Raw genomic sequence first — 21,530 nt, 5'->3', positions numbered from 1 at the left:
GCGGGAAGGGGAGCTTGTCCCTTGTCCACGTCTCCCACAGCCGAGGGAAGAACAAAGTTCTCACACAAGGCGGGAAGAGGGACGAGGCAACGGAGTAACTAACAACCAAGACAGTTTCCTGAAGACGAACTGCCTACAGTGGACCAGGCTGCCGCTTATATAGGCCCAGAGGATGGACCCGAGCGCTGGTATCACTGTGACGCCACTTTATTTTAAGACAAACACATACAAAACAACGAGGGGCGAGGGTGTCGCCCCCGCAGATGTGCAACAGTTACACGAAGCCATTAACGAAGGGAAGAAAGAGAAGCGCAGAAAAGCAGAACAAAGAGAGCGTGAAGGATTACATTCTAATATATGCTTACTGTTGATAAATTAGTTAATACTATACGAATATTCAGGCTCTAGAGGACGAAAACGGTTGAAAAAGAGCAAACAAGCATATAAACATACAAAATATCGCGACAGCACTCACGTCGTATTTATTTTAACTGGACGATTGAGGCGGATTGCCTCGGCGATTACAACGCTTCCACGGTAAACGAAGTACAATTCTCCATGGTGTTGAAGGCGTTGTCGAACGTCTTTCGTTAATACACACTTTCATTTCGTTGTTCATTGTGCGATGACCTTCCTTCCTTAACGTTCACGGGAGTTCAGCACCTGGCCCATTGCGTTTAAGGAATCTAAATGGATTTAAGTTAGCATGTAAAAAAACAATGCATGTAAAAAAACAATGCTCCGAAATACAGAGGCAATGTACTGCTTGCGATATACTTGTCTGAAATCTCCAGCCCGTGGGCCCAGCCAGCTGTCCCCTATCGGCGGTGTCGCGCGCGGAGGAGCTGTACGATTATCGTCTCCGAGGGATGGCCGTGTAGGGTGCCTGTTTTGGGTGCTCGTTTAGGCGCCTGTAGGGTGCCTCAATACTAGCTCTCTCTGCATAGGATGAAGACTACCGCGTCGTCTGCTACGAATTTCCGCCATATTGACTCCCACGCACAGCTTGCGGTACGCTCACAAAGGTGTAGCGATACGCTTAGTGACGCAGTGCATTTTAGAGCTGAGTAAATTTGTAACAAAGGAGGTTTGAAAAAATCAGTGCATAGCATGCATGCATGGTAAGCGTGGTAGTCAATACGCGGCTTGACGGCATTCGCTTCTACAAAGGGTGACTCCACCCTACACCGTGGGAGGGAGCTAGTATTCAGGCACCCAGGCGTCTGTTCCACACAACGCCACCAATCGGGAGAGATCATCTATGATACTTGGGCGTCGTCTGCTAACGTTCTTTCCTCCATCCACAGGGGTGACATAAATCCGCCATTTTTGTAACTACCCTCAAGCGTGCTTGGGCAGCTTGTTGTAAAACCGCCATATTGTCCTGATCACACGTCATAGAAAACGTCATTTTGAGGTCATGCGACTTTGTTTACATGTCGTTTTACCGCTTGCCGACATATTCCCGTCCACATAAAGCCAAGAGATGAACGTATTTTGCCAGCGTAAACTAGCTGAAGCTTAACTGCCAGCTGAACTAGGCATCCCAAAACCCGGGATCGAACCCGGGATCCCTGGTTCGATCCCGTGTTTCGGCACCAAAATCTAGGAAAGGATGACTTCAATTGAGAGAACAAGTGTTTAATGCAACACGAGCGAGCAGCTATCCATGAGGTCGAGATCTGCTGATTCACGAAGATGAGCGCAGGTGGGGTCAGGTGATCCTCATCCTCTTCGCAATTTCTTATAATAATAATAAAGTGCGTAGGGAGTCGAGAACTACCCGGACGACGCAGACGTACTGGGACATCAATTTTGAGAGTGCTCATTCAGCAGCACATTAATTAGATAGTGATTCCTCCGCTACCCTCGAGCGACCTGACCCAAACCAGCATCATCATCAAGCTCTGACACGTCGAAATTGCGTGTATGTGTTTTTTTCTTATGCTAAGACACTTTGAACGTGGCGTGATATTGAAAAAGAACTTAAGGCATGCTCCTGGGTTTCTGTTTCTTTTTTCCCCTGAGTCGCATACCCCACTCCCTCAGATGGTGGTAGTGCTGAATGGGCTCTCTGTCGCCGGTCTCACAAAGGTCACTCTCAGAATAGAATAGGGGGAGGGGGGGGGGGGTAATGGCAGGATCGGCTCGTCGTTGTTGGCCACACAGAAGTGGGCGTCGTCACGACTATAGCAAAAACAAAAAAGAAAAGAAGGAAAGAAAGACGAATGGAGGACAGAGAATGAAGGGTGGAGATGCGTAGAGGGTGCATGAGTTCGTCGCGGAGAGCAAAGTGTTAGATGGGTCGTTGAGCAAGACCCGCCTCCTGCAGAAAGAGAACAGAACAGAATTTCACCGCATAGCACGTTGTCCGCCAACCATTGTCATAGATGATAGAGTTGCCACTTCTGATTCGAAGAGCGAGGGGGGGGGCGTACTCCTTTTTGTGACAATTTGGATATTTGATAATTGCTACAACAACTGTGCGTCTCTTCAAATCAGAAGCGATAAACCTATCACTCGTGGCAGTGGTTTGCGCACAACGTGCTGTGCGGTGAAGTTCTGTTCTGGGGAGGGGGGGGGGGGTATTGTTTATCAAAAGAAATATAAAAAAATAAGAAAGAGAAGGCGGTCTGCCTGCCGAGACGGGCGGCAAGTTGCCACAGAGCAAGAGCAAAAAGAAAGGCAAGAAAAAAGAGAAAACGGGACACAGCAACTAGACACATGGCGATGATACGTTCAGTGTAAAGTTCGGCGGCTGTTCTGTTCTGAGAGTGCAAATGCGATGCTAACCGCACATGCACGTAGAGTACACCATTAAAAACGAACTTCACCGCATAGAAAGCTCTTAGCCAACCATCATCTCGAATGATATCGTTATCTGACTCGATTTGCTAAAAACGGGAGGCGTCCGCCTCTTTTGTGACAATTATGGACAGCATAAGTGTCACAAAAAGACGTACGCCTCCCGTTTTCACGATAACATTAGAGATGGTGGTTGGCTAGGAGCGTGCTATGCGGTGAAGTTCATTTCTAAGGGTGTAGATATGTACGGCTCTCGTCAAAGCTAACTGTAACAACACCTTCATAACGAGGGCCGCCCCTCTAACTGTAATAATAATAATAATAATTTTTATACAAACAAACACTCTCCGCCATTATTTCTACTAAGCGCCACCAGGGTCCGGAATGGTTAATTCTCATGCGAGCTGTACATGTAGGCTACACATGTTTCATTGGCGGTATTCAAGGAATACCAACTGAAATTGCCTTACCAGACTTCAACCACCTTCTTGGTTTAGGGTTTTTAGGCCTATCCCTTTATTGCGTACGGAGGTTTCAAAGCACAAAAATTACAAAATTAAAAGCAAGAAAAGCCGTACTTACTTTCCGCTAGTTTCCGTAAGCTACCGTCCAATTTATCTGAAACGAGAATTACTTCGGTTTTACTGTCGCCACTTGACAGTGGATGTAAGAAACTTGTAGTAGATATAACTGTTACTCTTGATGATACTATATGTTTCTACAATCCTACACCGTACACTGTTAAAACAGAACTTCACCACATAGCAAGCTCTTAGCCAAGCATCATCACGAAAGATATCGTTATCTGACTCGATTTGTTAAAAACAGGAGGCGTCCGTATCTTTTGTGACAATTATGGACAGCATAAGTGTCACAAAAAGACGCACGCCTCCCGTTTTCACGATATCATTAGAGATGGTGGTTGGCTAGGAGCGTGGTATGCGGTGGAGTTCATTTCTAAGCGTGTAGCTATGTACGGCTCTCGTCAAAGCTAACTGTAACAACGCCTTCATAACGAGGGCCGCCCCTCTAAGTGTAAATACAAACAAACACTCTCCGTCAAAATTGAAAGCAAGAAAAGCAGTAGTTACCTTCCCTTATTGTCTGTTGTTCAATTTTTGCTGAAACGAGGAATACTTCTGTTTTACTGTCGCCACTTGAAAGTGCATGTAAGAAACTCGTTGTGGATATAACTGTTACTCTTGACGATACTATATGTTTCTACAATCCTACACCGTGCACTGTTAAAACAGAACTTCACCGCATAGCACGTTTCTAGCCAACCACCAGTCCGAATGATATCATTCTGTCTTCGGATTTGATGAAAATGGGAGGAGGAGCCTATCTGGGACACATTATGCATGCTCCAGATAGGCCCCTTCTCCTGTTTTCGACATATCAGGAGACAGAATGCCATTCGGAATGGTGGTTGGCTTCAAGCTACGGAGTGAACGCCTGTTTGAACAGTGTACGTTACTACACACCTTTCTGTTGTTCAGCTATCGCGAGACACCCCTATACGCACTATCACGGCACGGAAACATTTGTCTTAGCAAACAGTGCGTACAAGCAGAACGACTTGCTCCGACACAATAACCAGGAGCACGCACCACAGATACCTAGCTTCATACACTGAGTAGAGGAAAAGGCAAGATGGTGAATCTTCTGCAACTCCTGTCCAAAGGTACGTGCACATACGGTCGTCTGCTAGCCTCGGTCACCTTACCTTATATTCACTTTAACGGGCACACTGCAAAATACTAAGCGCTCACACGAGTGATTCTACCAGGCTAGCCCGATGGCTATCAAATGGGTTTTATCGCTCGCACACGGGAATGTTGCGCCCTAAATGCAGGCTATACCCCTATGCAGACTAAGCGCGGGCTGACTTTGCACCGTGTCTTTTTTTTTTTTGATGACGCATCCAAGTGGTGACGTGACTCTGTTTTGTTCTTGCTGGTCCCGACCTAAGCTAAAGCTAAGCACAAGCTGTAGCATGCTCTCTCACATTGCTCAGTGCCACCGTTGCGTAGAGCTTTCGCTGCCGTGCCGTCACTATACCAATAACGTCCAGTTCCTGTATGCAACACCGCTAAGATAGCAGAAGGACTGTGCCCTACGTCACGCACAGGGAGGCCTCAGTGAGCTTTTCACTTGTTCCCACTTTCATTGATGCCGTAGCAGCATCAACGGTTGTAACAGCAGACCTCCCTGTGTGACGTAGCACGCAAGCCTTGTGCTATATCTGGTATGGAGGTGTTGTCCTGTACTGCCTAGCAATGAGGCTTGTGCAGTGACGTCACGTTTGGTCACGTGACGTTGGAAAACATATTGCCACACCGGAGTCACAGTATAGGAGGGCATTCCGTGAGTTGTTGCGGTATACGTGCAATTATGACAGGAAATTGCAAAAGCACACGCTGCTCCTTCACTCGGTCCGCTGTAAGACGCCTGTGGAGCATCCCCATGTCTCCCCATGTCACGTGGCTCCATGTCGCTCAAAGGCTGCGCGTGACGTCGTGTGCACAAGCCTCATTAGGCACCGATTAAAGCGAAACTATAGCTGATTGCGTTTTGCCATATCTCAAAGCGGTCCTCCATCACCTTTATCCTGGCCGCGTACTCTTGTGACATCGGCCAAGGCGCGTTAGCTCATGCTCATATGTCACGGTGGAACGCAAACCACGTATGAAAATGGTCTGTTTTTCTCGAAAAGTTGCCACACTTCGCTCGATGAGATTTTGCATTTAGCGTCCACACGTAAACTAGAGTCGAATACGGCTCTATACATATAAATACATACATACCTTTGTTTCTATTATTTGCTATAGCTACTATAGCTTTATTTCTATTACATTTTCTACTGACTGAGTTCGCCACAACTTATTCACACATGAAATGCCTACTCTCGCTCCCATTATTAGCGCAGAAATACAACAACAACAACTTTAGAGTAAGATTGTCCCTAGCGTGTTTGCGAGTGATTCTTTGTCATGCGTTACAGCAGAATAACAATTTTAGTTTGCATAAAACCACTTTATATTGTACAACATAGATTGACCAAGGTTAGCTTAGGAGAGCCTTTTACGTATTTCACACGTCGGGGTGGGTCAGTTCATGTAGAATATGCACCCGTTGAGACAGACCAAGGTTAGGTCAGGAGAAGCTTTTACATATTTCACACCTCGGGGGTGGGTCAGTTCATGTAGAATAGGCCCCCGTCGAGATTGACCAAGGTTAGCTTAGGAGAGCCTTTTACGTATTTCACACGTCGGGGTGGGTCAGTTCATGTAGAATATGCACCCGTTGAGAAGACCAAGGTTAGGTTAGGAGAGCCTTTTACGTATTTCACACGTCGGGGTGGGTCAGTTCATGTAGAATATGCACCCGTTGAGACAGACCAAGGTTAGGTCAGGAGAAGCTTTTACATATTTCACACCTCGGGGGTGGGTCAGTTCATGTAGAATAGGCCCCCGTCGAGATTGACCAAGGTTAGCTTAGGAGAGCCTTTTACGTATTTCACACGTCGGGGTGGGTCAGTTCATGTAGAATATGCACCCGTTGAGACAGACCAAGGTTAGGTTAGGAGAGCCTTTTACGTATTTCACACGTCGGGGTGGGTCAGTTCATGTAGAATATGCACCCGTTGAGACTGACCAAGGTTAGGTTAGGAGAGCCTTTTACGTATTTCACACGTTGGAGATGGGTCAGTTCATGTGCAATATGCACACGTCGAGACTGACCAAGGTTAGGACAGCAGAGCCCTTTTACGTATTTCACACGTCGGGAGTGGGTCAGTTCATGTAGTATATGCTCCCTCGAGAGTGACCAAGGTTAGGTTAGGAGAGCCTTTTACGTATTTCACACGTCGGGGATGGGCCAGTTCATGTAGAATATGCACCCGTCGAGAGTGACCAAGGTTAGGTTAGGAGAGCCTTTTACGTATTTCACACGTCGGGGGTGGGTCAGTTCACGTAGAATAGGCACCCGTCGAGACTGACCAAGGTTAGCTTAGGAGAGCCTTTTACGTATTTCACACGTCGGGGTGGGTCAGTTCATGTAGAATATGCACCCGTTGAGACTGACCAAGGTTAGGTCAGGAGAGCCTTTTACGTATTTCACACGTCGGGGTGGGTCAGGTCATGTAGAATATGCACCCGTCGAGACTGACCAAGGTTAGGTCAGGAGAGCCTTTTACGTATTTCACACGTCGGGGGTGGATCAGTTCATGTAGAATATGCACCCATCCAGACAGACCAAGGGTAGGTCAGGAAAGGCTTTTACGTATTTCACACGTTGGGGAGTGGGTCAGTTCATGTAGAATATGCACCCGTCGAGACAGACCAAGGTTAGGTGAGGAGAGCCTTTTACGTATTTCACACGTCGGGGCTGGGTCAGTTCATGTAGAATAAGCTCCCGTCGAGACTGGCCAAGGTTAGGTTAGAAGAGCCTTTAACGTATTTCACACGTCGGGGGTGGGTCAGTTCATGTAGAATATGCACCCGTTGAGACTGACCAAGGTTAGGTCAGGAGAGCCTTTTACGTATTTCACACGTTGGGGAGTGGGTCAGGTCATGTAGAATATGCACCCATCGAGACTGACCAAGGTTAGGTCAGGAGAGCCTTTTCCGTATTTCACACGTTGGGGAGTGGGTCAGGTGATGCAGAATATGGACGCGTCGACACTGATTAAGGTTAGGTGAAGAGAGCCTTTTAAGTATTTCACACGTTGGGGAGTGGGTCAGTTCATGTAGAATATGCACCCGTCGAGACTGACCAAGGTTAGGTGAGGAGACCTTTTTACGTATTTCACACGTTGAGGAGTGGGTCAGTTCATGTAGAATATGCACCCGTAGAGACTGACCAAGGTTAGGTGAGGAGAGCCTCTTACGTATTTCACACGTTGAGGAGCGGGTCAGGTCATGTAGAATATGCACCCGTCGAAACTGACCAAGGTTAGGTCAGGGGAGCCTTTTCCGTATTTCACACGTTGGGGAGCGGGTCCGGTTATGTAGAATATGCACCCGTTGAGACTGACCAAGATTAGGTCAGGAGACCCTTTTCCTTATTTCACACGTTGGGGAGTGGGTCAGTTCATGTAGAATATGCACCCGTCGAGACTGACCGAGGTTAAGTTAGGAGAGCCTTAATTTTACATATTTCACAAGTCGGGGGTTGGGGCAGTTCATGTAGAATATGCACCCGTTAAGACAGACCAAGGTTAGGTCAGGAGAGCCTTTTCCGTATTTCACACGTTCGGGAGCGGGTCAGGTCATGTAGAATATGCACCCATCGAGACTGACCAAGGTTAGGTGAGGAGACCCTTTTACGTATTTCACACGTTGGGGAGTGGGTTAGTTCATGTAGAATACGCACCCGTGGAGACTGACCAAGGTTAGGTGAGGAGACCCTATGTATTTCACACGTCGGGGATGGGTCAGTTCATGTAGTATATGCTCCCGTCGAGACTGACCAAGGTTAGGTTAGGAGAGCCTTTTACGTATTTCCACGTTGGAGAGTGGGTCAGTTCATGTATAATATGCACCCGTTGAGACAGACCAAGGTTAGGACAGTAGAGCCTTTTACGTATTTCACACGTCGGGGATGGGTCAGTTCGTGTAGTATATGCTCCCTCAAGAGTGACCAAGGTTAGGTTAGGAGAGCCTTTTACGTATTTCACACGTCGGGGTGGGTCAGTTCATGTAGAGTATGCACCCGCTGAGACAGACCAAGGTTAGGTCAGGAGAGGCTTTTACGTATTTCACACGTCGGGGGTGGGTCAGTTCATGTAGAATAGGCCCCCGTCGAGATTGACCAAGGTTAGGTCAGGAGATCCTTTTACGTATTTTACACGTTGGGGGTGGGTCAGGTCATGTAGAATATGCACCCGTTGAGACTGATCAAGGTTAGGTCAGGAGATCCTTTTACGTATTTTACACGTTGGGGGTGGGTCAGGTCATGTAGAATATGCACCCGTTGAGACTGATCAAGGTTAGGTCAGGAGAGCCTTTTCCGCATTTCACACGTTGGGGAGTGGGTCAGGTCATGTAGAATGTGCACCTGTCGAGACTGACCAAGGTTAGGTCAGGAGATCCTTTTACGTATTTTACACGTTGGGGGTGGGTCAGGTCATGTAGAATATGCACCCGTTGAGACTGACCAAGGTTAGGTCAGGAGAGCCTTTTCCGCATTTCCCACGTTGGGGAGTGGGTCTGTTCATGCAGAATACGCACCCGTCGAGACTGACCAAGGTTAGGTGAGGAGACCCTATGTGTTTCACACGTTGCGGAGTGGGTCAGTTCATGTAGAATACGCACCCGTCGAGGCTGACCAAGGTTAGGTGAGGAGAGCCTGTTACGTATTTCATACGTTGGGGAGTGGGTCAGTTCATGCAGAATACGCACCCGTCGAGACTGACCAAGGTAAGGTGAGGAGAGCCTGTTACGTATTTCACACGTTGCGGAGTGGGTCAGGTCATGTAGAATATGCACCCGTCGAGGCTGACCAAGGTTAGGTGAGGAGAGCCTGTTACGTATTTCACACGTTGGGGAGTGGGTCAGTTCATGTAGAATATGCACCTGTCGAGACTGACCAAGGTTAGGTGAGAGAGCCTTTTAAGTTTTTCACACGTTGGGGAGAGGGTCAGGTCATGTAGGACATGCACCCGTCGAGGCTGACCAAGGTTAGGTGAGGAGAGCCTTTCCCGTATTGCACACGTTGGGGAGTGGGTCGTGTCATGTAGGATATGCACCCGTCGAGACTGATCAAGGTTAGGTGAGGAGAGCCTTTTACGTATTGCACACGTTGGGGAGTGGGTCAGTTCGTGTAGAATATGCACCCGTCGAGACTGACCAAGGTTAGGTGAGGAGACCCTTCTACGTATTTCACACGTTGGGGAGTGGGTCAGTTCATGTAGAATGCGCACCCGTCGAGACTGACTAAGGTTAGGTGAGGAGACCCTTCTACGTATTTCACACGTTGGGGAGTGGGTCAGTTCATGTAGAATGCGCACCCGTCGAGACTGACCAAGGTAAGGTGAGGAGACCCTTCTACGTATTTCACACGTTGGGGAGTGGGTCAGTTCATGTAGAATGCGCACCCGTCGAGACTGACTAAGGTAAGGTGAGGAGACCCTTCTACGTATTTCACACGTTGGGGAGTGGGTCAGTTCATGTAGAATGCGCACCCGTCGAGACTGACCAAGGTTAGGTGAGGAGACCCTTCTACGTATTTCACACGTTGGGGAGTGGGTCAGTTCATGTAGAATACGCACCCGTCGAGACTGACTAAGGTTAGGTGAGGAGAGCCCTTCTACGTATTTCACACGTTGGGGAGTGGGTCAGTTCATGTAGAATGCGCACCCGTCGAGACTGACCAAGGTTAGGTGAGGAGACCCTTTACGTATTTCACACGTTGGGGAGTGGGTCAGTTCATGTAGAATACGCACCCGTCGAGACTGACTAAGGTTAGGTGAGGAGACCCTTCTACGTATTTCACACGTTGGGGAGTGGGTCAGTTCATGTAGAATGCGCACCCGTCGAGACTGACTAAGGTTAGGTGAGGAGACCCTTTTACGTATTTCACACGTTGGGGAGTGGGTCAGTTCATGTAGAATACGCACCCGTCGAGACTGACTAAGGTTAGGTGAGGAGACCCTTCTACGTATTTCACACGTTGGGGAGTGGGTCAGTTCATGTAGAATACGCACCCGTCGAGACTGACCAAGGTAAGGTGAGGAGGTAAGGTAAAGTAAGGTTGGGTGAGGAGAGCCTTTTACGTATTTATGACGATGAAAATAAATGTTGAATTTCAAAAGAGGCGGGCGGTGTTGTGAGCTTTTGTCGGGAGCCGAACTTGAGGTGCCGCCATTATCCTGCTTTTGGATTCGGCAACTGTTGACAAATACGTTAACTGAACATGTTATTTAAATACGCCAACATCAACATTAAATACATAGAACTGCTCCAGAGGAAGACCTACCTGATATTATTATATTACAGAATATTACAATCGTCCCTGATTAATATGGACAATTCGAATTATGGACACCATTTTCTTGGAACGAAACTTTTCCCATGTAATGGTGTCTCGATAATATGAATCTTCGCTTTTCGGACAATGGACTGCACAGACGGTTACCAACCCCATAGAACCCTATGTATCCTTGTTTAGCTATTATGGACACCTTCCCATGACGGCAACCTTTGGAGAGAACAGGGGGCAGGGGCGGATCCAAGATTTTTCTGAGAGCGGGGTCCAGCCTTGCCCAGCACTGTAGGTACGCAATCGAGGTCAATTAAACACTATGTGAAGACAGAAATTGAAGAGACCTGTCCTGACCCCCCCCCCCCCCCACTAGATCCGCCCCTGACAGGGGGTGACACGCCCTTCTTCTACACTCTTAAAAATGAACTTGACCGCATAGCACGCTCGTTTTCAACAAATGAGGGCAGATAACGATATCATTCGAGATTGTGGTTGGCTACGAGTGTGCTATGCGGTGAAGTTCATTTTAAGAGGGTAGAACCCTCCTTTTATCAGTTTGAGTACACCCTAAAAACTCAACTTCCCTGCTTAGCACGCTCTGCGCCAACCATTGCCACGAATGATAGGGTTATCGCTTCTGATTCTAGGAGAGAGAGAGAGGGGGCGCACGTCTTTTTGTGTCAGTTATCATGTATTCAAATTGACAGAAAAAGGCGTACGCCTCCCTTTCTCTTGGAATCAGAAGCGATAATCCTATCATTCGTGGCAACGGTTGGCGCAGAGCGTGCTATGCCTGGGATGTGATGCGGGGGATGATTCTGGAGCGGGCATGATGACGTAATAGCTCTGACGTAATAGTGGACCCGGACGCTGAAGCCGAGCACCTAAGCATTTTCGACGAAACGGACACCGAAAAGGAGCTGACTGACGACGCAATTCCGGCGACGATGGAGCAACCGGCATCCGACGAGGGTTCCTAAAACTAGTTGGACGTTTTCTGTGACAATGCGGGCAGTGCTAAGCCTCTTGTCACAGCAACAATGGCTCGGGAAGGGCTGCAAACAGCGCTGCAATTCTTCGAAGACAACGAGGATGAGCCTCAAGCAATTAAATTTGCGGATATTCCAGCGACTACGACTTCCACGATGTACATGCACAAGCAGACGGTGATAACCGGATTTTTTTTTTCACAATTAATGCTGTCTGGTTGATATTATGAACGACTCACTTCATGGACAATTTTTTTGCTAAGGACGAAAGTGTACATATTAACGAGGGACGAATGTTCTGTTGGGGACACGGTTAGCTAAAATCGCATGTCAGTACACTGTTAAAACAGAACTTCACCACATAGCACGCTCATAGCCAACCATCATTCCGAATGATATCACTCTGTGTATTGATTTATTGAAAATGGGAGGAGGGGCCTATCTGGGACACATTATGCTTGTCCCAGATAGGCGCCTCCCCCTGTTTTGAACAAATCAGGACACAGAGTGATATCACTCGGAATGATGGTTGGCTATGAGCGTGCTATGTGGTGAAGTTCTGTTTTAAGAGTGTAGTTCCGCGGCCCATGTTACCCCTGCTGCGCTTAAAAGTGTTGTGCCGATATTATATTTGAAGGTGGACCACGTGCTGCAAGTGTTTATCACTCGAAAGAAATAGTCTCGCAACACCTGGAGATTTGAGATGAGATAAACCACGAAGTGCTGATTTTAAACAGCCGTGTCCCCTACAGCACATGCATTTTCAGCATGTGTAAGAGGGGTTCAGTTTTTAAAAGCAGCATAGCTTATATTTACTTAGTGAGTGGACCACATCGACATCATGGCGTTTAATATCATTAGCAAATGTCGTGTGGCGCGAGCTTCGTAAATAATGTCATTCGAGACCCGAATGACGTTAACACGAAAAGGCTGTAGCGGTATCTGTTTTGCAACAGGGTGAAGTTATGAGGATTGCAACGAACGCGCAGCGTACCTCCGATCTGTTTGAGTCCTCCTTCCTGTGCGCCAACCAGGACTTCGAGAACTAGAAAAGAAAAAAGATTAGTGGGGAGTGTGCAGAATGTTCACATGAGCGAATAAATGTGCTAGTGAGTACAAAAAATATACTGAAAGCAGGCACTTGTAGTGCGTTTCAGCGCAGGCTGGTACGCTACTGGCCTGGGTAAATCGTTTAGTTTTATTAGGAATGAAGTAAAGACTGAGCTACTTGTCTCAAATATGTACCTCGTCACGGATTTCCTTACAAAACTGATGAATACGGTACTTTTCTACCCCCCCCCTCCCCTTGCGTTCCTTTCTGCTTCAGTGTGGATGCCTTCTGAAATGGTTCCACCGTCCCTACGCTTCGCACGTGGTGTTCGGAGCCAGTTGAAAAGAGCTAGTGGGTTCCAGATAATCACGTCACTGACCTCATAAAACGACCTTGTGGTCTTCCTTACTGTGCTAAAGCTGTTCTAAGGACATTCCATGCATTTGTGAAAGCCATGAACCCGGAGCGGACGACGCGAGGCTTTACCCGGATCGCTTGGAAAATAACCGATGACATTTGGGCCACCAAATGCATCTCGAAGTAAATCCAATGTGAAACATCACTTAAAATGAAAAGAAGTTGATTTAATAATTTGGCAGAGTGAAACACACAAAGCCTTCTCGAGGCGAGCTCCCGCCTGTGAAGGATAAACGAAAAGAAGTGCTCCCCCGCCACCGGGAGCTCTGGAAATAAAAAAAAGGAGTGGAGAAAAAAAAATTCATGCGCACTTGTGAGCTCAAAAAACATTCTCTTGGCCCTCGCTCCATTATATAGCTTAGCTCCCGGGACCTGCAGTTCGGAGCCCAGCCCTTCCCTTAGCGAAGGCGCTCTCCCTCTCACTAGAGTCACTAAATAAGCTCCGCTTCAGAGTATCGACACTGAGGTCTAAGGGAGAGCAGGACCGCCATCTGGTTTCCGCACCACACCGGTATCATCCCTATTTGAGGATCGTAAAAAGGCTAACGTAATGCTCGCTGTGGGATTAAGAAGCGTGTATGATTGTTGCGCGGTAATCCATGTATTGTCAGCCAGAGCGTCCAGAAGATGTCAAGGTGAGCTCAAGGCCGTCAACTGATGCTCGTACAGGAAAGGAACATTTCACCCGCGCACGATAGATGGCAGCGTGCGCTAACGTAGACTGTGCGCGTGCGCAGCGTGGCGCGGAAACAAGATGGCGCATGCTCGCTCTTGGAACTCAGTGTCGATACTCTGAAGCGTAGCCTATTTAGTGACTCCGGCTATCACCTCCCTGTCGGAACGGTTGCGGAAACACCCTTAGTAACGGAAAAGTAATCCGTCAAAGGTGTTGTCCGGACAAATAAACGTTGTTGAACTGTAGGTGCGATCGTAATAGTGGATGCCTCATATACATGTAGCCGGGATATTTCGTTTTGAACCAGTCGGAAATATTAGAAATTGACTTTAATTTGATATTGCATCCCCGGCTTCGCGCTCCCAGCAGAATTCAGGCAACAAGGCGCGTACCGACGTCACTGGAGTCGGTTACGAAGGCAGGCTGTCCGTCACAAAATACGGTCTGGCTTCCGACAGCAATCTAATGCCTCACTGTCGCTATAGAAACATCTCCGTTCACGATTTCGGTGGTATCCGATTGCAACCAGCAGGCGACGCCGTCAGCTGAGTGATTGGGAATCTCGCCGGCAATGTCAATCCGCCTTTTCAAAACATGTGTAGAGCGCATGCGCAAGACCGCTGCGCACCGAGCGGCAGAATGCCTAAACGACCTGGTAGGCACGGGACAGCTCGCGGCTCTGTTTTGCAATGTCAATTACGTCATCGGAATGGGCGAAGCACGGAAAGGCTGTTTCAATCGGAAGCTGACAGTTGGTTTCGAATTCCATGTTTTTGCTGTTTTATGAAGAAAAAGAAAAAAGAAACAGATGAAAAACACGAACTGACTTCGGGAAACTTTTTTTGTGTTTTCTTCTTGGAAGTTATCTTCAAGTGGATATCACGTTAACTTTAGAATTCCGGATTCCTCACGGACGCAAACTTTAACGAGGAACGAGAACTCGTTTGTTTTCGCTGTTGAGTAACGTATTTCGTTCCTTTTTTTTTTCTTTCTTTTCGTTAATGGTTGCGAGTCCAGGTCTCTTTAAAAAAACCCATACCGGTATTGCAACACGAAACTAACGTGGCCGACACACACACACACACAAGAGAAAAAAAACCTTCAAATCACATCAGATCACATTTTCCTGGGGGGGGGGGGTAACTTTGGTTCTCGAGGTACAAAAATGTGCCAAGATTTCGACGCAAAAGGAACTGTCGCTGCACGTACGTTTCGAATTTAGAAATATTGTAAAATGAAGCTATCGAAAGAAAGAAAAAAACTCAAATATGATATATTGACGATGAAGTGGGGTGATGTATCGAAAACTCGTTGTATATGTACCTTACTTCTGTAAGAATGAAATGGCAGTGATCATTCGTGGGTTTACGTCGCGAGACAACTTGTAAGAATAAGGGCGTGTAACCAACGCTTACCAATTAGGCACACGAACAGACAGAAGAAGGTGTACTTGAACATCGTAGAAGGCTTCACTGCAAAGGAAGGCCAACACCTCAGTTATCTTTTTGTCACACCACTCCTCTTTCTCTCGCATGCTAAACTACACTCTAAGGGAAAAAATACTCCTTGTGGACACTAAACGCATTGCCACAAAAAACAGTCCCTTTCGGGAGTAAATGAATGTCACTGAGTATTTCACGTTCTGTTCCAAGAGTCCCAGGTAAGTAATTCGTGTGCATGCATGAAAATCGTTTGAATCAAACCGTCAACCGCGATATATCGAGTGGTATAAAATCTTGCGACATACATACATCGAACACAATTTGCTAAGAAAGGAGCGCCAACTGTTTCTTACTCTGTGTGGGTGCAAAATTGCAAAGTTGGCTAAGTTATACAGCCGTAGGCCATCAGATCGACCAAGAGCACATATTTACGGAGACTATTGCATTCAGAAGGCCATTTGCGACGTTCAGTGACAATTTGCAGTGTAAATGTCAGTATCGGGGGACTAAAATGGGGAGTAAATGTAATCTAGGGGTCTAGAAGTTGCAATCAGTGGCGTAGCCACGGGCGGGCTAGGGGGGGCCCGAGCCCCCCTATACCTGCCACTGACCGACCAACGCAAATCATGTCAACCCGAGGGGAAAATAATATATGGTGGGGGGGGGCAGTGTGACGATCGGGAAAGTTCTTACAGTTCATGGCGTCTATCTAAGCGGCACACTTGAATGGTTTCCAAAGTATGAGCTTTTCAAAATCCTTCCAATCACGTGGCACCACCTCATTGGACATCACAGTATAATCGTATTGTGAATATCGAAATCAATTATTTTCGTGTTTTTTTTTTCAGCCGCATGATGCGGTGTGCACAAGTATTGTGTGTTGTCGCACCCAGGATCAGCGGGGGAGGGAGTGGGGCGGGTTTTCGTATAGAGCCCCCCCCCTACCTTGGAGGTCTGGCTACGCCACTGGTTGCAATTACTCCCCATTTTACTCCTTTCTTCTTAGAGTATATACATGTACTCGTCAGACACTGAACGGTTGGCCAGAGGCGTTATAGCTACCAGAACATCAATACGAATGTAGGCAAGTTTTCCTGTGGTAACAAATTATTACTAATACCGCCGGTAAATTTGCCTAAACTGGAACCCTTAATGGAAAACGGGATTTACGCCTAAACTATTAAGCCCGAACCAGAACAAAATCCGCCACGGATATATCGGTAATGGCATTGTGTTCTCGACAACAGGTATCTTTTTTTTTTTGAAATTTCCCTAGTGGTCTTATAAAGCAAGCTGCTCCCGGAATTCAACGTTGACGTTCCTGGACCTTCTACGGGAAGGCTTTGTTTCCTTTTCTTTTTGTTTAAGCATTACAACTCAAAGGCCCGCCGACAATCACACATGAAGCCACTCATTGAAACTCCTGTCGTACAGCGTACACCAAATATGCACAGATAAAAAAATTATACGAGGCGAGGTCACGTGTACAGTACGCAAAGCTAGTCGTGTCATAGCCCAACTATAGTCACTGGAGATGTCGTGGACCAAATTAGGCCACTTTCTCTGAGCTCCACTAACTTTAACACAGCTGACGTCCCGCACAATATGTCTACATGGCATCTGGAAGGCAACAATGACAGTAAATCCACACTCTAGTCCCAATGCAAAATACAGCAAAAGTGCCATTGTCTAATGAAAGACACGCGTAGTGAACCAATAGAGGTAAGAATGCTCGCTTCGGCGAGAAAACGGCGCAATTTGCCGTGCCGTCCACGTCCGCCGTTGCGGTATGTGTGAACTAGCCCCATGTCTTACCATCCAACGAAAACTGTGCTTGAGTACCTGAAAAACTGCTCCTCAGAAAACTCTTAGTGCATGTAACTTCCCAGCAGTACACAAGAGTGTAAACAGCAGCATCACAGAACGCAGAATGCCTCAGAGGATACAAACACACACAAATTACATGGAGTGATTCAAAAGCCGGACTACACAAGCCATAATATCCTTCCTACGACATTCTCACAGCGTACAAGCAATCCAACAACAACAACAACAGATAAATTAATGATGATGAATGGGAAAATCACCACATGAGGTGCGGCCCACTACCCCAAGGCACAATGGACAGGATGAGATCCGTCCAAGCAAGCCATGGATGCATACTACATGTATTACTGGCATACTGCAACGCGACGGCAACCGATACTACCTTTATTATTGCATTCGTCTACATGGTGACTGTCACTGCTCAGTAGAGCTTACAGTCGCACAGTTCGGCGAAAATGTCATCGGTCCATTTTATGCGGTGATCCAGATTATAGAAGCTTCCCCTACATCGCCTAACCTTGCATACAGAGGTAATCGACCCTCGCGACAACATGGCTTGCGCAGTCATGTATTCTCGATTGTCTTAAGTGCCATTTTGGCAAGGCGCAGCCGTATCGTATAACCAGAAGTGTATTAAGACGAACATGCAAGCGAAAAGCTCCATGCTCCTGCTGGCCTCCTTGCGGGTTGCCTGGGGAGGATGTGAAAGTTTATTAAATGATGGGTGATACCTGGGGGAATATAGGTTTATTGCAAAGAAAACACAAAGAAGAGGCGACAGGATAGCCTGACTCCAGAAGCCGACTTGGTGATGCCCGGGTCATGTGATGCATGTTCCTTGTTTGTTGCTGCTATGCGTAGATAGATTAGAGCACTGCACGAGTCGCGTTCCTAGGGCCATTCCCGGCGCGAGCCTCGCCTTCCTTTGATTTACCCGCCCGGTCCTCGCCCGTCTGCTCCATACCTGTCCCGGGTCCGGCCCAAGCCCGAAGAATTCCTAGGTTTCTGGCCGAGACCCGGCACGAGCTCGAGACAGTTATAGGCTACTCGGCCCGGCCAAGAGTTGCGGACTCTTAAATTGATACTGGCTAAACGGTGGTGTAACAGAGGCTCGATCCCGACCTATAGCCCAGGCAATGTACCTGCAAGGGCCCATAATGGTCAAACCCGTGCCCGGCCGAGGCCAGCAAAAAAGTGGCTTTACCCGGCTCGGCCCACGGACCCGTGCAGTGCTCTAAGACATGTATGGTTAGTTGTATGGGACAGCTCTGGAGTGTACCGTGCCATCCTCCAATTGCACCTTTCCTCAGCTCCCAAAAGGCTATTTGCCTGCAGCGATGCTCTAATTGGCTTTTGTTTCTTTTAGAAGGCAAACGTCATGCTGGAGAGTTCTGGACTTCCTTTTCTGACTTTAAAAAAATGCACGTGCCCATGACAACATATGCAGGCTACAGAAGCCACATGGAAGAATATCACGAATAAGCGTCCAATATCTGCAACAATCGCGTAAAAATCCTAAAATAGTTCACACACGGGCAAAGAACAGTGAGCAAAAAAGGAAACGCCGTTTACGCTCCTTAATAAAGAAGTAGAGCCAACAACAGAATTCATAATGTAGAAATATTATATGAAAACACATACATGTTACAGAGTCAACCTTGAAGAATAGCGTGAAGAATATGTGCAGGATGATCTCTCACACGGACCCTGCGGAATGACGAACAGAAACTGGGACATTCGAGTTACAAAACGCACAACGCAAAACGTACATACGCCACTTGCGCATGTGGATGCAGATGTAGGAAAATACCGAGTACAACAAGTGGAGCATGCGGTAGCAGTTCAAAAAAACAGTCAGAAAAAAAAACGGGGGGGGGGGGGGAGGACTGGCAGCTGAGCTCGCGCGTGTATCGCGCTTCCTTGTACGTAGCACCACGGGGCTCCACCACCTGGAAACGAGGCTGCGAAACACACACACGCAGTGATATTTGTGTTTTGTTGATTTGATCCAACCCGGATCTCCACGTGCCCTGTGACCATACCTGGGTAAATTACTTCAAAAATGTAATTAAATTACATTACTCATTACTCTAGTTAGAATTTAATTAAATTACATTACCCATTACTGCAATTGAAATGTAATGAAATTACATTACAGTTACTACGAAAAAGTAATGACATTACAAAGTCATTACTGCGGGTCTAATCGTAACGATATTGAGGATGTGGAAATTCACTGACAGACAACACTACGTTGCAAAAGCAAGACATATTTTACTCTGTGCCGATTGAATGCGTCACCGTTCATATGACGTTTTCACTGGTCAGTCGGAAACTCTCTTTCAGCCAAGTGCCAACACAGAACACACACTCGATTCTTTTTTAAAAAGTAATGAGTAATGTCATAAAAATACTGCCCAAATGTAATTAAATCACATTACAAATTACATAATGTCAAAAGTAATGCATTACGTTACAAATTACCAGAAAAAGTAATGTCATTACTGTAATTTCATTACAGTAATGACATTACTGCCCAGGTATGCCTGCGACCGTTCTTTGTGGTTGCCATGATGACGGTGTGGCCACAAGGTGTCCAGCGCATCAGTGTTGGCTACTGACGCTAATCTGGAATGGCAGCGGTAAGGTTGAGTTTCCGTCGCCAGAGGAAGAGTTTCTATGCCATTACATCCAACGTGCCGTTACATTCATCGTGCTGGTACATCCAAAAGCGAGATAGTACATCCATCATGCCTTTACATCCAACGAGCAGTTACATCCAACGCGTGCTTTCATCCATTTTTGGCTGATACGTCCCCAGGTCACTACGTCCAACGGCGTTGTTACATGCCCCGGCTGTGCTGTCTGAGGTTTTTCCTGTGCTTTGCAACTACATGAATGGCAATGAGATGAGATGTTTTACCGCAACAATTGCGCTACAATACCTCAGTGCATGTGGGTTAACATATGAGCGGGATGACGATGGAAAAGATGAGGCAAACACAGTCGCGCACACACATGACACACGCAAATGAGATATCACACACGCGGGGGCGTCGTAACTGATAGGGATAGGAGTCCATCCTGCCGGCCACCGGCGATGTAGTGCTGTGAAGATCACACCTCTCCATTCGTGGCGAAACCTCTGAGGTCAGAGGAGTTCAAGCAAGCTGGTAGACGTCAGGAACAGATAGAATGAGCGCAGGCATTGACGGTACTGCACAGGGTTAGAACAAGGACAGGCTACAAGGCTGAGCGGCTTGTTGTTTATACAGGTCAGTTGGAACTGGAGTATTGCTCTCTCCGAACTGTATAGAGGGCAGTCGATGAGGACGTGTTGGATGCTCTTCAACGTATACTGGATACCGAACTCAGTGTCGTTTGAAACAAGGCGTAACGCCATCACGATACCTGTCTACACCGGGAAAAGAACATCCACCTAAACGGCGCAAAAGTGTGAGTACTTTTGGTGTGAGTCCGTGCGGCCCAAATGCTTATCACAGATTTCACGATTCTGTAAGCGGGTTAATTTCATCTGCGCGACTTGGAACCTTACGGCACGCAAGAGAGAGATAGAGAGAAAGAGAAAAGAGAGATAGAGAGAAAAAAAAAGGACAAAGTGGAAGTTACCGAACCTAGCCACTAAACCCAGGCGGTGCACTGTTGATGAAAATAGACTTCGCTTAGCAGTGTCTTAGAAACCAGTGTCTTAGGCGTTATCGCCTCTCACACATGTCACCGTCTACTGCTGCGGAGATTCACGCCATTACCCAAGCTCTTCGATGCATCAAGACAGCAAATTGCAATCGTTGGGATGTGTACTGCGACAGCAAAATCGCTATATCTGCGCTAAGCCAGCCGCGACCCATTCTCATCGTGCGCTTCAATGGTGTACGACGCCCTTCTTGTTCACGACGCTGTTGTCCAGGACGGCCACGACATTAGGTTCCAGTGGGTACCCAGCCACTGTGGTATCACTGGCAATGAAAAGGCTGACTGTCTCGCTACAGAGGCATATAGTATGCGCCGATGTCGTGCTATTCCATTCACAGCGCACGACGCCCGCCGACTACTACACCGCGTCACGTACAACGTTCCTCGTCGGCTGTGGTTTGCAGACAGTAGCCATAACCTGTATGTTCTGCGACAGATGGGCCCCAACCTAAGATTTTTCATGCCTGGCTGCGTACCCCGATTCCCTCCACCGGCCGTGGCCGCTGTATTCCCCGTCTTCGAGCTGGCGTCCCGTTCTGCCGTTCTTTACTGCACAGGATGGGTCTGGTTGAGTCTCAGTTGTGCCCCGTGTGTGAGGTGATGGAATGACGGCGGTCACGTCT

At 47.4% G+C, this 21,530-nt stretch overlaps 1 long non-coding RNA gene across 1 annotated transcript; it reads right to left on the bottom strand.

Annotated features, from left to right (window-relative positions):
• Positions 1 to 459: 459 nt before the first annotated feature.
• On the bottom strand, positions 460 to 18,957 carry LOC135374536 (uncharacterized). The gene is made up of 6 exons (XR_010416946.1): positions 18,835 to 18,957; positions 15,340 to 15,396; positions 12,775 to 12,825; positions 3,897 to 3,926; positions 3,388 to 3,423; positions 460 to 686 (listed from the first exon to the last, which is right to left on the bottom strand). It is a non-coding gene; the product is annotated as an uncharacterized LOC135374536 (long non-coding RNA).
• Between the last annotated feature and the right edge of the window lie 2,573 nt (positions 18,958 to 21,530).

The sequence above is a fragment of the Ornithodoros turicata genome, unplaced genomic scaffold, assembly GCF_037126465.1.
Source record: "Ornithodoros turicata isolate Travis unplaced genomic scaffold, ASM3712646v1 Chromosome69, whole genome shotgun sequence".
Lineage (NCBI taxonomy): Eukaryota > Metazoa > Arthropoda > Arachnida > Ixodida > Argasidae > Ornithodoros > Ornithodoros turicata.
The sequence above is the reverse complement of the archived record's forward strand: the minus strand, read 5'-3'. Positions and strand labels throughout refer to the sequence as shown.